Raw genomic sequence first — 19,001 nt, 5'->3', positions numbered from 1 at the left:
ACAATAACTAGGCAGGAAAGGGCCAAGATTTATGGCCTAGAAACATCTACACTGACCAGCATACACCTAGCCTTCTTGGCTCCCTCCTTGCCAGAATGGCTCTTTCTAACAGTTACAATGATATACTGTCTCTCCCTACTGTTTTACAAGTACATTAGCTTTATTTAATGAGATCTCTGAGTAATTTAACAGATGTATATAGGACATAAGACCGGAAAAACTCTTGCTACTTGAACAATTTTGCCGAGGTATTCTAGGGCTAGCTAATCTCCACTACCATGTTGAATTCCTTGAAATAGTGTTATTGGAATTTTGGGAAGGTTTTTAAAAATCATTTTAATAGAAATTGTTATGTTATAATAAAATAGAATAGTGCCATACTCAACACTTGCTTGTATCAGGCCCATAAAAATCCGGATAAATGCAGTTACTTTAGCTCTTCAAAACTATTTATAGATGAAAATGTTTAGAGAAATTCATAAGCAAAGATGAATATATTTGTTAAATCTTTGCCCTGTCCCTTCCTGTAACTTCGACATCACATCCCAAGGGAACAAAACCAGATTCCTTCATTTTAAAAACGCTTTAAAGTTCACGATTGGTTCACTCAATAAAAAAGCCTTTGCGATACCGTATTCTGAGGTTTTGTTTAATATATGAAGTATAGCTGGTCATTACTTTAACACAATAGATCCACTTTCCATTATTTTATTATATGATTTCTGTTTCTGAGCAACAGGCAATGTTTTGGATGGGAGCTGTTACCCAGAAAAATGTTTTTAAATAATAGTATCATATAGTAAAATATCAAATAAAAAAGACAGTAATAATAACTTCTAAAATAACTCTAATAACCTACCAATTAATAATATTTAGGGCAATAAGGAATTGCCCATTTAAAATAGCATTCAAACAATTTTTCTTAGTAAAAGAAGATGGGCATAAACTCTATGAGTTTGTCTGTGTATTTTTTATGGCAGTGCATCTACAAAAATCTATACAGTGTGGTGCTGTTTTCTCATACATTATACTTTTAAACTTGATTAAAAATAGAATATTGCCCCAGATTCAGTAAATGACTTCAATGAACTACATTAAAAAAAAAATTCAACAACTTCAATTCTACCCAGTGGTAAGACCAGTACTAATTGAGTTTAGTGGCATTTTTCTGTAAATAATACATAGTCTCATTAAAGAAGGTTTATTTTAGTTTGAAAATATATTTCTTTTTAAAATTATTTTAAGCTGAAGGGAAGGGCGAAAAAAAAAGAATGAGAGTAATATTTACTGTTCTGGCAAAGTGTTCAATGTCCTTCTGTCTTACAGGATATTGTGTTAACCTTGAATTAGACTATAAAACACAGTTCTAGCACATTTGTACATAATTACCCATAGAAGACTACAACATTTACAACAAGAGAGTTGCAACAGATACATCTGATATTTAGAGAAAATCCACATATGTATCTGACCAAAGTAAACATGCTGAACCACATACATTCTGAATGGTATATCACATCTCGTCCAGCAGTAATCATTCCTCATTCAGAAAGTAGGAAACATCAAGTTCTGAGCTTAAAACATGGATATTTCTTTAAATACCAGAAAAACACTGATAAATTTCAGCACACAAAATTGCGAATAGTCACTATGCAAAATTATGCTAGAAATCAAGAAGGTACAAATTTACTCCTGAAGTAGAAAATGAAGAGGGAGAAAAACGATTAATACGACCTGGAATAGAGCAAATTCAGTGCATGAAATTTCATTTCTTGAGAGCTATACATCAAGTTGTATTTGTTTAATGAGGTTGACACTAGAAAGATGTATAGAACATGTCAGACACCCAGTACCAGTGCGTTCTGGGAAAAAGATAACATCTGAGAATCTGACCACTCACTTCGTCTTCTAGCCAGACTTCTCTATCTACCGGTTCTTCAGGGGATTATAAATGAGAGGGCAGGAGGAACAAGGAGCAAAATAATGAAAAACACACTAAAAAGAAAAATTATAACATTGTAGACCAAAGTAAAGCCAGATTTATTGACCTCACAACTACATAATCAAGAGAAAGTTATCACTGTAGAAACTTTTACTAAAGCAGAATGATCTTAAATAACAAGGGAGTGCTATGAAATTTACAGCACTTTTAAGATATGCAAATTGAATGCAAGGTATAGACATAAGGGTAATTAATTGTAAATCTAAGAATAATGTTTCTTTGTCAGGGCTGTCTCCATGTTGTGGAATACATTCTAATGTGCCTTAACTCTGAATATTTCTTAAAGGCTGGACTAATTACAAGATGTTCAGAATTTCAAAATAGTAGTTATTCTTATCGTTTAATATAGCTACTGTTAAGTTTCATAACAAAATTTACTGATTACATTAAAATATTTTATTTTAATTTTCAAGGATAAAAAAAACTTGTTTAAAAGTCTAGGCACTGAGTATTTGTCTTGGAAGAAAAATATTACAGAAACAGCTTTTGCCTAAAATCGTGGTTTGTGTAGCATTTTTTTGTAAAGTAAAAGGAAGGTGGCAAAGAATCAACATAACTAACATACACATCTTTATTTACTGCATTTTTAAGTTACAAAGCTGATTTTCTAAGGACTTAATAGAATAAAATATAATTTTATAATTTCAATATTTACTTATTTTTTCCTGTATTATTTAAGTCATTTGTGTGACAATCATTAAGGTCAACCTTTCTATCATAACAGGATTATAAAAATTCACTTTCTCATTTTAAAGCTTGGTGTACAAGCCCCAAGTTTGAAAATAAATTTATATAAACTTATAGAACATATTCTATAAAAACTTTTACAGAAATATTTCTAGCCCCTGCCAGCTTCAGTTGCAGGTCTACCTAAGTAGCTGTGCTTCCTGACAGAAAACACACTATTTGAACTGCTTTTAGCATTTCATTAATTTGGACAAACTAAAACTAAGGTTCTTTAGGGGGCAGTACGCTACACAGTTTTCAACAACAATGCCTGAATATCTGAGAGGCACTGGATTTTTAAGGAAAAACCACTCATTTAGGTTCACCTCTTAGTTGAACTTGCTACAGACCTGCGAGAAGTGTTAAACAGTGTTGGAGAGAACAGGAGTGTGAGCAGCCAAAGCTCTCCATGAGTCAGGTTACTGAGCTCCAGACTACTTAGAGAAGTGGGTAACACAGGAACACGGGGTTTTGTCAGCTTATGCCAGCTGATAACAGTTAAGTTCCAGCAAAACCATCTCTAACCACATATATTATCTTTCAAAGAAACAACATTGTTGGAAGGATGTGATTTAGATACATGTGAATTAGCACTACAAAATACCTTCCTTATTTTCACCAGTCACCAATGTTACACTCCTACACCCATAACCCCACACACAAAAATGTTCTTTTCATGCCCCAAATGGAAAAGAGCAAAACACTTCATAACCAGCTATTTTAAAAGAAGTGCACATAGGATAGTTGGTCAGAGACGAGGTAGTCAGCTGGGAGGACAACAATCCTTTGTGAAACCGTCACACAAAATAGATTGTTTTTCTTAAGAAAGGGAGGTATTTTGGGGGGTGGGGAGTGGAGAAGAGCCACAGTTCTTCATGCAGCTGGCAAGTAATAGTAATGAAAATTAACAGTTAAATTAACAGTTAAAAATTTTGGCCAGCAGAATGAGTGTCAGTTACGTGCATGAGATGAAATGAATTTCAGAAACACATCAGACAACGTCTTTGGGACACAGGGAAGAGACGGTGTCATTGAGCACCAGTATGTAATATGAAAGTAAATGCTACTTTTGAAAATGTACACATCATCACTTTATGTCTGGTCTGCCTAACAAATTAAAATATTCTGTTAATATTTTTTACCTAAGCATAACTTCAGCTCACCTTCAGTGACAGTTTGTGCTTGAGAGTTCTGTTATAGTTTAAACAAAGACCTCAGGAAATTTGAAATCAGTGCCAGATATAGAGGCAGATTTCATATCACAAGTTAAATGCATCATATGCTCACATAAGAGGGTCTTTCCTATATAACACTTGCAGAAATTATAAATTCTCCATATGCCAGCAGAGTTAATAGCTTCCTTAAAGGATCTTTCAAAAATTATGCTTGCACAGGAGTAAGTTTCTAAAACTTTCTATAAAGAAACAGAAAACTAAAGCACTTAATGGTGGATTGCAACTGAAGTAAGTTGAAGTTTTCAACCCTCCTTCTTTTAATGATGGTTTTCCTACCCAAGTTTTAAACTTTCTTGTACCTGAAGAAAGTCTCAGTGGGAGATCTCATTGATCCCCTCTTCTCTAACTTCTTGAGAAGGCAGAAAACTTAGTCTGAAGTAGTAAAGGCCATGAGAGAACAACTAGGGTAGAAGATGTGGCAAGGTTATGCAAAAATTTCTAAAGGTCACTTAAGGAGGAATCCTAGGAGACAAACTTCACAGGTGTGGTGGAGATAAAGGATATGAAAGCAGTCTTTTCCTCTTCTGTGGAAGTGCATTGAAAATTCTATTATGACGGTGATAAGAGGCCCTGATCTGAAAACAAAAAGTTCTTGGTTTTACCAATTGCTTTTCTAGAGTGTGGCTTACAAAGGTCCCTTTTGAAGCAGTTTGGCACATTATAGTTTGAATCAGTTTTCAAGTAGAGATTACAAATTTTTTCATTCATTTAGTGAAAGACTGCATGTTATGTGTCTTAGGCAAGTTGCAGACCTTAACCATAGCTATGTTTGACTTTTTTTTTTTTCCTAATTAGTCTATGATATCTACTAGTAATTTTACTCATTGTATTTGCAGATTCAGTGGACATTTCAAATAGTTATAATTTTGCAAAAGTCTCTGATATTCAAACTTGCATCTGAGAGCCCAGAAAACACAAAATGGCAGAAGAGCCAAACTAGGCTTACACAATAACCCTAACCGAAGGGATTGGTAAAGCCAACAAGGTTTTCTAAGCCAGTTATTTCTGAAGTCATTAATCACAAAAAATTTGCATTAATTTTCTGATTCTTGTCACTCTAATCTAGCTTCTCCAGTTCAATTACTGCCAAATTAAACTATTATGAAAACAAACTGTAGTGAGTACTGAATAGTAGCATATCTTGGTTCAGTCTCTTAGCACTTGAGTAGGGGTGAGCATCCTCTCCACTTGAAATAAGAATGGGAGGATCTGTGGAATATAGAGTAATTACACATTGTGTGGTTTTCATTTTTCCCATTGAAATTAGTAACATTTTCCCTGTATTAGTCAATGGTGAGGTGAATTGTCAGTATTTGGCAGTACAGAAAGCAGACTAATAAAAGAGTAATTGAGGAGGACCTATTCACAAAGTCCACTCCCACATAATGAACCGCCATGCACTAAAACAATAATCTTACCCATTTCAGTCGGACCACCTGATCAGTAAAGGTGCACAAGGTATATGGTGGGACAGCAAAAAAAGTAACTGCAGTATCTGGCCTTCTACTCTCCTTATTAAACAGACTTAGGTCTAATTACTGTAAGATGGATAGTCTTACAAAATACTTTTTTTTTTTTCCCTAAGATCATTAAGGAAAGTGGAATTCGTCACCTTGTCCTTAATCTCAGTGGAAACTGCTCAGTTCACCTCTTTCACTTGGTGTGTTAAATTATTTGCACAGCTTGAACTAATACTAGGTCTATGACTGGATGTCTTTGCTTTTCTCGCTTTCTGCCAATCACTTAACAATATGCAGAAGTTGAGTTTTTCTTGCTGCAGAAGTCATCAGGGAACAAAATCAGATGAAAACACCTAAGTACAGTGGGATAACTGATATTTCCAAAGAACCCTTGTTTCAGTCTCTATTTTCTAGCATAAGAAATCACACTTAGACAATTAGAAGAGAGGGAGAAATATAAAGTCATGCAAAATGCTACACTAATACTTTGTCCTGCAATATCTGGCTGGATCTTTGGTGATTCAAACCAAATTGGGTGAATCCACATTTACACAGCCTGTCTCCCCAATGCCTATAATTTTACATGCAGAATAGCAAGTGTGATCTCTTCTAAAATCAGAGCAACATGGAGTGTGAAAAGTCTAACTGAAATGAAACAATGTAGATGCATAAAAAAAGAACTTGTATGTACTTACCAATTTAAGGAAACAAATATATGATCACAATAAGACATCAAGTATACTTTCTACAAAGAATACACATTATTGTGCAATATTTACAAGTGCAAAGTTTGTGATTCCAAATGTGATACAATATAAATTGGAGTTTTAGTAAAAAAGTGTATAGGGTTTCTTTTTCCTAAATAAGAGTTTCATGTAAAATGTGAAATGCCAAATAAAAGAAGTTGAAAGGCTGCTATCTAAAAACTAGCAATACAGAGGCATAATGTTCCTCTACAATTAGGATGGAATCATAACTAAATAAGAAATATAAAAAAACATAGACGCAAGCTAAGTAAAAAAAAATCCTTTATCACCTTATATCCTTTACAGCCAGCATGAAGTCAGTGCATTTGCACACGATGTAAGTCAGGGCACAAACTGGCCCTTCAGCTCTGAGATTCCTCCAAGCTTTCCCAACAGCTTGCTGAGCATAATTTGGACTTGGTTATTTAAAGCTACACAGAATAATACAGTATGAAGACTGGTGTGAACAATAACTCTTGTACAATTTATCACATAGAGAAGAGCTACTAATCTTTTTAGGAAACAAGGTATTCAAAATTATTTAATGCTAATATTTATGCATCAGAAAGCATTCTAAGCACAAAACAGCCCTCCTCCCCCTCCCATCCACACACACAACATGCATTTGTGAACATCTTTAGCTAAAATAAGCCATATTTTCAGAGAGTCTTGAAATTATCATACTATATGTTGGCATTTATGAAATTCTGTTATTAATGCCACTCTCATAACAAAGATTAGCTGTATTTACAATACCAATACCTTCCACAAATAATTAGGTATGTATAGCTACACATATAGTCTTATATACCCATGATGGCTCAAGGCTACAAATTTAAAGTATATTATTGTAATAACAGCAATAATGATAAAAATAAGTTTGGCATGCTTCTGCCTAGCAGACTTCTGTACTGCATTGTCAGATGAAAAAGAAGTAACAACTATGAACAACTATTGTTTTCTTGGCTCTTGGGGTATTTTTCCCCTGTTACACACACATACAAAAACCCCCACAAAACAAAACTGCAACTATATCAACATTAGTCCAATTTCATAATTACCTTAAAGTAACAATTCTTCCTAACAAAGTAGATGAGTATCAATATATCATTATTATTGTATGACTACTACTACATCTTTTTAAAACTTCATAAAAATTTCATAAAAACATTGTTGTCTTTGAATAATTTTCAAAATATCTGGTAAGAACAAGGTTTTCTTTGCACGCCAGATCAACAGTCTAAAAGTGAAAACTAAAAGTTTTTATATGACAAAATTTTCACAGTATTAAAAATCATTAAAAAGCAAATCAAATCTTTGTCAAATAAGCATAACTGTACTCCTTCCTAGGAGATATGGGTACTTCCTTTGCTTCGGTTGGCATAGATACAATAAATCAGAGAAATCACTTTCATTATTTTCTTGCACGCAATTAAAAGTTCCATATCCAACTCAACAGAATGCTTACTAGGCCAGCGAGCTCCCTATTTGGACATTTTTGCAGCATTCCTGCTGCCATGTATAGTATTGCTCTATTAAGCTTGCGTTTGTTTCGGCAACATGATGTAACAACAGAGAATTAGGCGTCTTCTACGTGATCTCCAACGACCCCACTCCAGAAACATGAGGAAGTTCTGTATAATCAACCAAAGCCCTTTTTACAACTGTTTCCAAATTTCATTTAAATTAAACCCCCACGGTCTTCCAGATTACACACAGCAGACACAAAGTGGGCACTTGACTATCATTTACATAGATCTAAGGGTTTTAGGAAATTTCCCAATTGTTATATATAACGAGGGAAAAGGACTTGACAACTACATCACTGAGAACATTTTAATACATACAACTGCATTCAAACTTGTCATGAATTAGTAGCACTATCTTAGCCATCAGTTCTAAGAGCACCCTCAACTAAGTTCGCCTCTCCAGATTGCTTAACAAATGCTTAGATCCATTAGATTAAGTACGAAAGCTCCACATAGAGCTTTCCAGGGTGCTACTTCCCACACATTCACTTTTTAAAAAGCTTAGATTGAAGATTACTGAAGCAAGAGACTGAGTTTGGTAAGAATAGCGCTATTATCAAACAAGAGGAAAAAGCAAAAGAACAGTTATCCGAAATTCCTCAAATGGTCTTTTAACAGTCCTTTCTAAGTTGTCTCAAACTTCATTCCTTATCTCTCTATGCTGATCCTCAGTCTGGATTTCTGCTTATTGGTCTCAGTTTCTCTAGAGAAACTCTGGTGGTTCTTTAACGAAGCCATAAGATGAATACCCTCTGAGAAGCTAAGTTTTTTCACTGTTTTCTCAAACATGATTCTTCCTGCCTCTCCCTTCATCTTTGAATTCAAAACCAACCCTAAACTGAACAACAGCAGTAACAGCAACCTGGCTTGTCCTACTCCCATAATCACAGAGACCCATTCTATCGGCGTCTTCTCTAATTGCAATTTATAACTTCCTCTAAATGTTTTCTATTAGTTTAATTAAGCTCCCAAAATATGCCATTTCTGCCAGATAGCATGCTAAACCTATTTTCAAGACTATGAAAGATTTTAGTAGAGTCAGCTATATTGTATCTACACCAATTTCTGTCTTATTACAAATATCACATAATATCTATCATATCTTATAAATATTACATAAAAACATCTGTCATATCTTCCTCATCCATTCTGTAAGCATTTCTTTCTTATTATTTTCTAAAGCAGGTGTGCACTCTTCACTTTCCCCTACTCATTCAGTCCTGGATAGTTTTTATATTATAGTATAAGTCTTCTTGTTCTGAGCAGGTTGCATTTTACTCAATGTTCACCGCGTGCTAGCCAGAGCCCTGCACCTATGGCTTTCCCCTTTTTCTTCCAAGTTTCTTACTGAGTTTTTTTCTGTGTCTCAGAATTCAAACATGTGTTGTCTCCTACATTTTTAGCGGGAAACTTCTAAAGCCTGTTTAATTTCTTTTATACTCCACCCTATGCCCTTCAAAATATTCTCTCCATCACTTATCCTTTGCTCGCTGTCCTAAACTGTTTGCTCAGGCTTGTATTTCACTGCTAACATAACCAAATGTCTCACTCATCTTTGTGATCCACTCCATGTATCATGATTCTCTTTACACATCCCTCTGCTGCTTTTACGCTGATTTCTCTATTTGTTTTTCTGTCTGTTTACTTTCTTTCCATGTCCTTGGTCATCCAGCTGTATTGAGCTCTTTGACTGATGATTGCCTTTTTATTCTCCCTCAGTCTCCTACTGAACAGTTGCATTGCACCCGCTATTCAGCTCACTTTAAGGAGAACGACTAAGTGTCCCAAAGTGGGGTCAGACACAATCAATTGTCCAGAAGTTGCTGACTTCAGGCTTCCACCAAGAGCTAATTCGTGAGAAAATACAACATCCTGCACACAGAGTTTTGGGAAACAATGAGGACCTTAGGGTCCACTGGACCGAGTCTCAACTCATTCCCAACCTGGCCATTAAAAGGTATCTTAAAACTATGAATTAACCATAAATGAAAGACATTTTGTTTTCAGTTTGAGATAATTTCTTACGTGTATTCAGAAAAATCTGGTCTGCCTTTTAAATCTTGCTGCCTGTAAATGGGAGCCAGTGATCTTCATGACAACACACTTGATTTTCTTCCAACATTCAAAGCCATTCTGAGCTTTCTCACCAGCAATATCAAATTCCAATTTTATTGGTGGCCACTTTTGCTAAAATAGTTTCTTCATAATTAAAAAAGGTTGCTAAAGAATATTTTTAACAAATTTCCCTCCTTCATTTCCTTCATGAAATTGGTCAGTTGTTCCAGTCTAGGAATTCCAGCTCAGTCCTGCTTTTCACACTTTAAAATCTCTCCACATCAATAAAACATTTCTTCTTTAAATGTATTGACATTTTCTTACCTAGCATCTCAAAAGAGTTTAGAAAATCCACGTTGAAAGCAGTACACTGGAGCCTAGGCACTTGATTACAGTTTGCTGTTTGATCAAAATACAAGCCATATAAATTACATGGTTTTTATTTAAATTGTATAGTCTTGATAAATTTTTGTATAAAAAAATGCCTCCTAAGTGAATGAACAAACCAGAAAAGCATAACTAACACTGTCAGTGAAACCACTGCAATGGGTACAAGAAAGCCTGCTTTCTGGAGGCAAAAAAGAATATCATGTGAAAATGCAATCTAAAAAGGTTCTGCTTTATGTACTACACATATCTAGCACTGCAATGGATATGAACGCAAAGGCTGTCAGAAAGTTTAAAAGTTATAAACACCTCAATACAGCAAAGCATTCACCTTTAACATATTAACAGAAGAAGCCAACAGATGAACTCTCAGACCAAAGTTTCAAAGAGAATCAGAAGATGTTAAACTTCATTACATTTGGATGAAAGTGACAAAAGCGGATGTAAAGGCTCAAAACATTGATTACAGGAGTTGCTTTTGTCTCTGCTAAGAGACAAGACAGACATTCCTGCCAAAAGCTCAACGTCAGCCTGAAAGGAGGTCACCGCCTCTCACTCCCTTGCCTGAAATGATCACGAAAATACAGCAGGATGACTGAGAAATGAGTGTGGATTAGTAGCAGTTTTCACAGCGGCACCAAGTACCTACATAAAAATATTTTCATTTTTCTGTACAGAATGTAGTTAACTGGATCCTTTTGTACCAACTTCAACATAATAAGTAGCCTTTGTTTGAACGTCCAAGTATCAAGGTCAGGACAACAGCAAAGTATAACATCAAGCAACACATTTGAGGGGATGGCTCTGGAGCAGCTGGTTAGATTCCATGATGAATGAGAATTACAGCAGTTTTCAAGAGACCAACAGAAGGCTGGCAGGGTCCTAATCAGCTATAACATCAGTAGTAAAGATCTAAGGAGACTAGAGCACTTCCAAAACTACAAACTTCTCTGGGCTTTAGTTTCAATAATTATAGCTGTGACAGCTGGACGGTGTGGGTACATGACTGGAATTGGTTGGAGTTTTTGACATATGGTGTTATTGGAATCCTGTCTGTCAGGAAAGGAGCATAAAATTACCCCCCAACAACCGGGGGCTGCAGTGCATGTCATCCTGTCTCAAAGTAAAGGAGCAAATATAGCATTTTTGCAGGTTAACATTCAGCAAATGACAGAATGTCATTCGAGTAATGTTACAGCAGTACATCAGTGAAAAGCGCTGCAGGGTCAGAGGAGCAATTTAAGTTAACTAGAGGAAGCACATTGGCATGCTTGGTTTTCCTTCTGCATGTGAACACGTTCTAACTAAATTTCTAGCTTCTGTTATCCTTCTGGAATAACCGCTTGGTGCTGACACTGCGGGAAGGAGCCTCACATGAGTTGAAAGAGACTCCAGGTGTGCAGAACAATAATTTCAGATAGATATTTTTAAGTGTGCCTCTGATAAGGTCTCTCTTCATCCTGCAAGTTTTAGCCTGTTTAAAAGTTGTGCACATGCAGAAAGTAGGTAAGCTCTATCCCTCCACCTACATGGATACAGTTTTGTCAATATGCAGTGTGTAGTGTCCACTGATTAATTTTTTCCTTACAATCTTCTGATTAAAAGTAAATGTAAAAATTCTAAAGGAAAAGATGCTCAGTGTGATGAAGTAACACAACTGTTTGTCAGCTAGACAATCACTCTAGACAAAGCCTATTTCTGCAAGGAAGAATAGTTGAACTGTAGGACCTGAAGACAGAATTCATCATTTTATCTCAGTTTTCCTCAAGCTCTGAATTGTGCATGCTGAAATGAAACCCCTTCATTACCACTCCCCATTCCCTCTCATTTCTTTCTTCTGCTGCCAAATTTGCCATTAAGGGCAGTTTTGCTTCCTAACACATACACAGAAATATATTTCCTTATCTTGTAATTGTCAGACCAGAATTGGAAAGCAAAATATTGGTGTGGTTGTTGGTTGGTTTGTTTGTTGGGGTTTTGTTTTGGGTTTTTTGTGTGTGTGTGTTTTCTTTTTTTTTTTTTTTTTTTTTCCTTTCTCCCCCACTTCTTGAAATCTTTTGGTCACATAAAAGCTCCTCAAGGCCCACAGCAGTCCATTCCAACATGCAGGAATTTGAACAAGTGCAGCTGAAGTCCAGCATGAACGAACAAGGAACTTCTGCTGATGTGAAAAGGAAATACACTAAAGGTGAGAACCGGAATGGGCTACCAAGCAGAGATATTGCCCAAGAACACAGGGATGGAATTAGGAAAGTCAAACTAAAACTAGCAAGGGATGTTAGGAAGAACAGGAAGGGTTTCATTAAGCACAAGAACAACAAAAGGAAGGCTAAAGAAAATGTGGGTCCACTGATCAAAGGGCACAGGAGACACAGTGATAAAGAGGGACACAAGGTGCTGAGTATTTTTGACTCCGCTTCTACTTGAAAAGTCTCCTCTCAGGTTTCCACATCCCTGGAACACAAGTTGCAACATGGGAAATTTTACTAGATTATTTATTTACTTACTTAACAATAAGGTGGTCAAATACTGAAACAAGGGCCCACCAAGGCTGTGCAATCTCCATCCTTTAAGATATACAAAACTGATCTGGATGTGGTTTGGAGCAACCTCACATAGTTGGCCCTGCTTTGGGCAGGCTGTTAGACTAGCTGACCCTCCAGCCTATATTCTTATATGATTCTGTGATGAAAACAAGTAAATTTTACAAAACACCACTATTAAGTTTGTTTATTTTAGCACAACTCATACTCAAACATCTGCTTCAAATTTGTAAAAATTCAGAGTTAAACCTGAAATGTTGGGTTTTTTGATGCACTTAGATTTTGAAGGGCCTCCACAGCATAAGAAATTTTAGGTAGTATACAGTACTTTACTCTAGTAATTCATGTTTGTTTTCTACCTTACATGCCATGATATGAGATTTTGGCAAATAAGTTAATGATGACTCAGAGGAAGTAGATGTCATTGTTTTAAACAACAAACACAAAAATACAAGATAAAAGTACCTTTTGAGTTATTTTTTCATAAAAATGTGAACAAATTCTTTTCAAGTAGCATTTCTATAGGCAAGCTCTATCTTAAGCTCTAGTATTTTGTCAGTCTGAACAATTGTGGACTTCCTCACCACGTCCCGGTATTCTGGGATGTTCCCCTCTCAGTTTTTGTTAATGCCCCAGGGACGTTTTCTGATGTTCATTATGTTTAAAAGGGAGAGAGAGGATAAACCTTGTAATATGGTAACATGAAGGCCATTTCAGAAAAAGCAGAGAAAGGGGGGGAGGAAAGAGAATGAGACCCAGTACTATAAAACTAATAAAAAGGACTACACAGAAATATAAGGGCATATTCTTTGTACAGTCTTTTGAGTGTTGAACAACAATGAACTTTGGTTTCCAGCACATTTAGAACTCTGCCTTAACCAGGGTTCTCAAATGTGTTAAAAAATACCATATGGGACTTAGTGTTTTTGATTAGAAATGCATTAATGTGGGACAACTGGCTTCTCCAGAAGAAAGACATTTCTAGCAGGAGAAGGCTGCTATTATTTATATGAGCTGACATCATCCCATTTTACTTATTCATTTAGACTGATGCCAACTACAGCCAAAACCAACCATTTCTTCATAAAGAAATTATGAAATTACTAGAGACTTTGATCTAACATCACCCAACTTTTCATCTACAGGGACTCACAACACAAACATTTGTCACTGAAAATATATACTACACAGCATATCTTATAGTGGAGAAAAGGACAGAGAAGCCTATTTGATCAAAATATTTAGAACCATGACCTGAAGTCAGGTTTGACAGAACTAACTTCTGTTTTTTCTATTTTGGATACTTACTTTAACTATTTTCTAATAGAAAGTAGATCTCTTAGAAGGTAGCATGACCCTAAACACTCATAGCCCTTGACTTCTTTCTCACCATTGTAAAACATGTCTGTCCAAGGGGCTGTTTTTCAAAAATTCATACAAAACTACACGTTCAAATAGATTGTACATTTTTTTTTTTATTTATTTATAAAACATTTGATCTGTGCTCTGTACTTCCAGATTTGGCATACAGTGTTTGCAGCTAAAAAAAATCTCCCTTTAGGCCTGTAAGACTATCCTGAATGAAGAAAAACATCAAAGAACAACTACCCTCAAGTCACATCATGTGACGATAAAATATGAAATACATGTAACGCCAATAAAAGAAAAGCACAGAAAGTGGATTAACAAGATACTCAACTCCATCGAGTTTAACTGATAGACTATTAATCAGGACAGAGGTTGAAAGTTGCTGTTACAAGTCACTAAAGGGTTATAACAACGGCCAAGACAAAAAGGCTATATTCTCAGAGCAGCTTGCTCTAAAAGAGAGCATGTTACGATAGTTTGATAAAGAAACGTGAAATATAAAGTGTCAAATAGAAGAAAATGCAATCAGTTCACTGATCCTACACTGAAGAATTAAAGAAGGCAATAGCCTTGAGGAATGAAGCCACCTCTGATCTTTTGCACAGCATGGGCTGCCTGTGTTCCCTGTGTCAAAGAGTAAATAATCAAAATCAATGGGAAGTATAAGAAGTCTAAAAAACTCAAAGGAAAAATCATTTCCCAGATATACTGACAATAAAAGTAATTCCCATGTCATATAATTTTGATTATTAGCAAAATAGAAAAGGCAGAGTCCTGGACTAAATTTTGTATTCTGTACTTAATAGATATCTGTGAGGTTTTGTGGTATTCTGGGTTTATATTTTCAGCTCCCTGTATTCTTCTGACTGATCATTTGAGCAGAACTCATCTGCAGTCTTGTCTGGGACAGCTAAGCTTAGGCAAAGATACTCAGGCCATCTGAATCGATACTAATACTGTGTGACAAAACACAGCTAGGTCAACTTGAAGGCCTAAACTCTGTCACAAATCAAAATGATGGATAAATTTCTGGTGTATAAAAGCAATGCAACAGGAGTATTTCCTATTCTCACTACTCTAATACGAATAGGAAAGCTCTTTTCAGTCCTTTAGATTCCCTCCCTCATCCCACCTTCTGCCATCCAAATTTCCAAGAAAAGTTTGGAAGAATGATGCAGGAGTCATGACTACCACAGTGATGCCAGAGAGATCATGAATATGCTGAAGTCCCAGTCCTCTGAGTAAGACATGGGACACGGCTGACAGCAGCAAGAAGTCAGATAGTGATTTCTGTCTGAGTTAAGGGGACTATTTCTCCATCTTGTTTCCCTCCTCTGTATTTGAGACAGGAAAAAGTTAAGCAAATTAATTGTTTGAAAGTAGTATGATCTTAATATTCATCTGAATAACTGTTAATTGTCAGCCCTATTCTACAATGGTGTAGTACCTCTGTATGCCCAATTTGGTGGGATGGCTTAGAGCACCGTACACTGGCATGAAATTCAGGAGTACCTCTGGGATTTCTGTTCCCTGAAGTCAGCAAAAGCCTATAGTATTGCTGAGATGATAACGGCTGTCAGTCTCTCAAGGGAAAGGTTCTGCTTGTGTTCCTCTTGAAATGAGTGATGGAACGGCATTAGAAACATCCTTACTGACAGAGGCTGACAGTTCCCTTTATTGTCTGGAGTTAGAACCGCATCAGATACAGCACATGGTACTGTAAAATAGCACGGTTTGATTCTGCATAGCGAGCCAGTCATTGTCAGGCAGTGTTAGAGAATAAGAGTAAGGGAACGAAGGGAGGAACTGCAAATCAAAGAGGTAAAAAATGGTCTCTTCCAGAAAAGCTGTGTGGATCCTCTACAGCTAGTTGACCCTTTCATACTGTCACATCTTACTGTGAGATGAGCCACTTGACTGGGCACACATTTGTTGTCAGTACATAATTTCCTAATGATCCCAGGATTACTGCAGTTGTCTCTAACTGAATTTGGGCATCCTGTTCAAGTGAATAAATTAGGAGGCAGTGCAGTAAGTCTGTAAGATAACTGGGCCTAATCCAGAGCACCTAAATTAGAAAGTCATTTCTCCACTGCCTGCCCAGGGAGGGCACGGCTCCTGAAATTGGCATCTAGGAGGGAGTCTGAATGCTCCGTGCTAGGATCATGCTGCCAGCTGGGAAAATATAGCTGCATCTTTGTGTTTAATACCATCTACATTTTTAACATATCTGCTGAGCCCCTGGGTGATTTCAAAGAGGCTAATTATAATTACCTCTCCCTCTTACTAAGAGTGCCACAGAAAGAGTAATGACCATACTTGTTCAGCATATCTGGCCTACGGGACATTCGGTGACACAGGACATTCAGTGACACAGGGAGCATCACGGTTCCTGCAGCCCCCGTGTGCTTCTCTGAACTTGTGACATGCAAATACTGAGCTTTCCTACCTGGTGCAACATGAGGCAGTTCATGGGCCACAAGTTCTATCATTGCTTCCAGGACAGGCAAACACAATAATCTGGCTTCCCAGAATATGGGGTACCAGTGCTTCAAAACACTAAAAAACCTATAGATTTAATATGACTTTTCCTACAGTGTTTCAGAGGTTGTTACAAATGCCAACAAAGAAGGGAAGTAGGTCTTTCACCTCTAACTAATGGCAGCATTTACTAGTCTGAAGATCTCTTCTTAGATCCACCTAATAAACTGGTTTGTCAGTAGATAATACAATATTTCATCCGACATTTTTGAAATCTAAGAGCCACATACAGACTATATTTTTATTTCACTACACAAGACTTTATACTTGGAGTTACTATTAGTTTCAGTAACAGCATCCATGCTGTTACCTTCAAATATCAAAGAGGGAGCAAGCCCCCAGATGAGGACAGCTAAGACTCATACAAGCGCCTGGGGAGAATAACTTTTAAAACAATCTTTTAGGAATTTTCTGACTGATTTTTCCTGCAAACACAAAGGGCCTGGGAACTACCAAAGGTCTGTCGAACATATCAGTGGTGGGTGGAATTTGATTTTGCTCATCCTTTCAAAAATGCCTCTGAGCTTTGTAAATATTCACTGTGGTGCTAAGGTTTTGAGAAAGTAGTTATACAGCAAATTTGAATGATTAATGATCCAAGACATTTTAACATGTTATTTCTCGATTTTCAACATAAATAGTGTGTAAAGGGTGTTTAAAACTTTAATGAATCGAACTATATGAGTAAAGAATGTTAATCATTTTAATTGCCCAGTAGTCTGAAATTAGATTTAACAGTCCGATAATGTATCTTTAAAGGAATACAACCCTGCTCTATAAAAAATCCCTTCCAAGCCAATTCTAATAATTTCTATTTATCTTTTATGACATTAACTGTTATACCAGTCTGCCGACAGACAGCCTTACGCTCACATTTAGTTTAAATGTGGTGCAGTATAGTTTTTCATTATCATTAACGTGCTCCTGGTGGGCAGAGTGCAATGCAGTGGCACTGGTCACACTTCATTGCTTTATCTCATATGACAAAGAGAGATGATGTGCTTCAGTCCAGGCCAGAAGATGAAAGCAAAAGGTGGCCATGGAAAACTCCCCCTGCTGCCTAGGAACAGCATAAGGGCTGCATCGTGTGACTTGCTAACAGCACGAAGGGGCAGACAAATAGATTTTCCTCTATATTTATAACCAGCATCATTCTTCCTTTCAGGCCTTTCAGTGCAGGTAGCTGTTTTATATGAAATGAACAATCTTTATAGACGTACCAGAGCCATAACAAGGCTGATTTTCAGCGAGGCTGAGGTATATAACTCTTACAGAATTGTCAGGCTTCTTGCTCAACAAATCAAGCCTAACTTATGATGTTTGCAGTGTAATTTTTATTCCTGTTTGACTAGCCAACTACCCAGTGGTAATAGGATGTTAGAAAAGGGCAGTAGCAATGTTTGTACATGCCATGATTGATAGGCAAACTCTGCATTTTTCATTTATATCTCCTGATTCCAAATCAGTTAAGTTTAGGAAAAATGAAACAAAATGGCAAGAAAAATGCTTGCAGATTGCAGCCCAGCACTCTCGTAGATCTGAGTTCAGCCCACATCTGCTAGGATTGTCTGGAAACATTAAGATATCTAAATGAAAATCAATACTATATGTGCCAGCATTTACTACCAAGAACAAGTATCAAGAGACCTCAGCTAATCAGGCTTTCAAGCTTGTACTTGAGCCATAGTCTGAACCCCAGGGGTGTCCTAATTGGCCCAGACTAATCATAGAAGAGTTAAATTTATAACCAGGAAAGACATCTTGTTTGTCTTACCAGTCATCATTTTGAAACTGGAAGCCTCACCTGTGTGGTAGCAGCTGCATGGTGATAGCCACCGGTCATGCAGGAACTGCTTCTCACCTGTCAAAGGTAAAGACTAATTTACTGTCTTGCATAAAACCAGTCAGGCACATTTAAGCTTTTGGTGGGTATATAGTGCTATGAAACCTTTCACATGAACTGCACATTTTCTCAACTTAAAAGCTCTGCATTTAACCCTCCTGTGCTAGAAGACAGAAGGTTTATATTTTAGAGGTAAAAGACCCTCTACACAGTGCAATCTCCTAGCCTCATTTTTTGTGCCTGCTACATAAATATATATCCAAATGAAATGCTGTTGGTGGGATTTTCTTTTCTTCTGCAGTGAAGGCGGGTGTGCACAGAAGCTAACACACAGTAGTTCAGCTCATAAGGTACAAAGACATGCATACATATTATTTTTCCTATACTAAAATAAAATTCCTTATTCTAAAATAAAAGTAAGCATAATATCTCCTGGAAGACTGTTAAATCATACTGTTAAAAATTACCAGGAGATTGGGTTCCTAATATTTGTATTTGGGATGCCAAATGTGAGCAGATTTTATACTATTTTCAACAAATTAAATGCAAATATGTAAAATGTTTAT

This window comes from Caloenas nicobarica, chromosome 9 (assembly GCF_036013445.1).
Source record: "Caloenas nicobarica isolate bCalNic1 chromosome 9, bCalNic1.hap1, whole genome shotgun sequence".
NCBI classification, from domain to species: domain Eukaryota; kingdom Metazoa; phylum Chordata; class Aves; order Columbiformes; family Columbidae; genus Caloenas; species Caloenas nicobarica.
Note: the sequence above shows the minus strand (reverse complement) of the source record.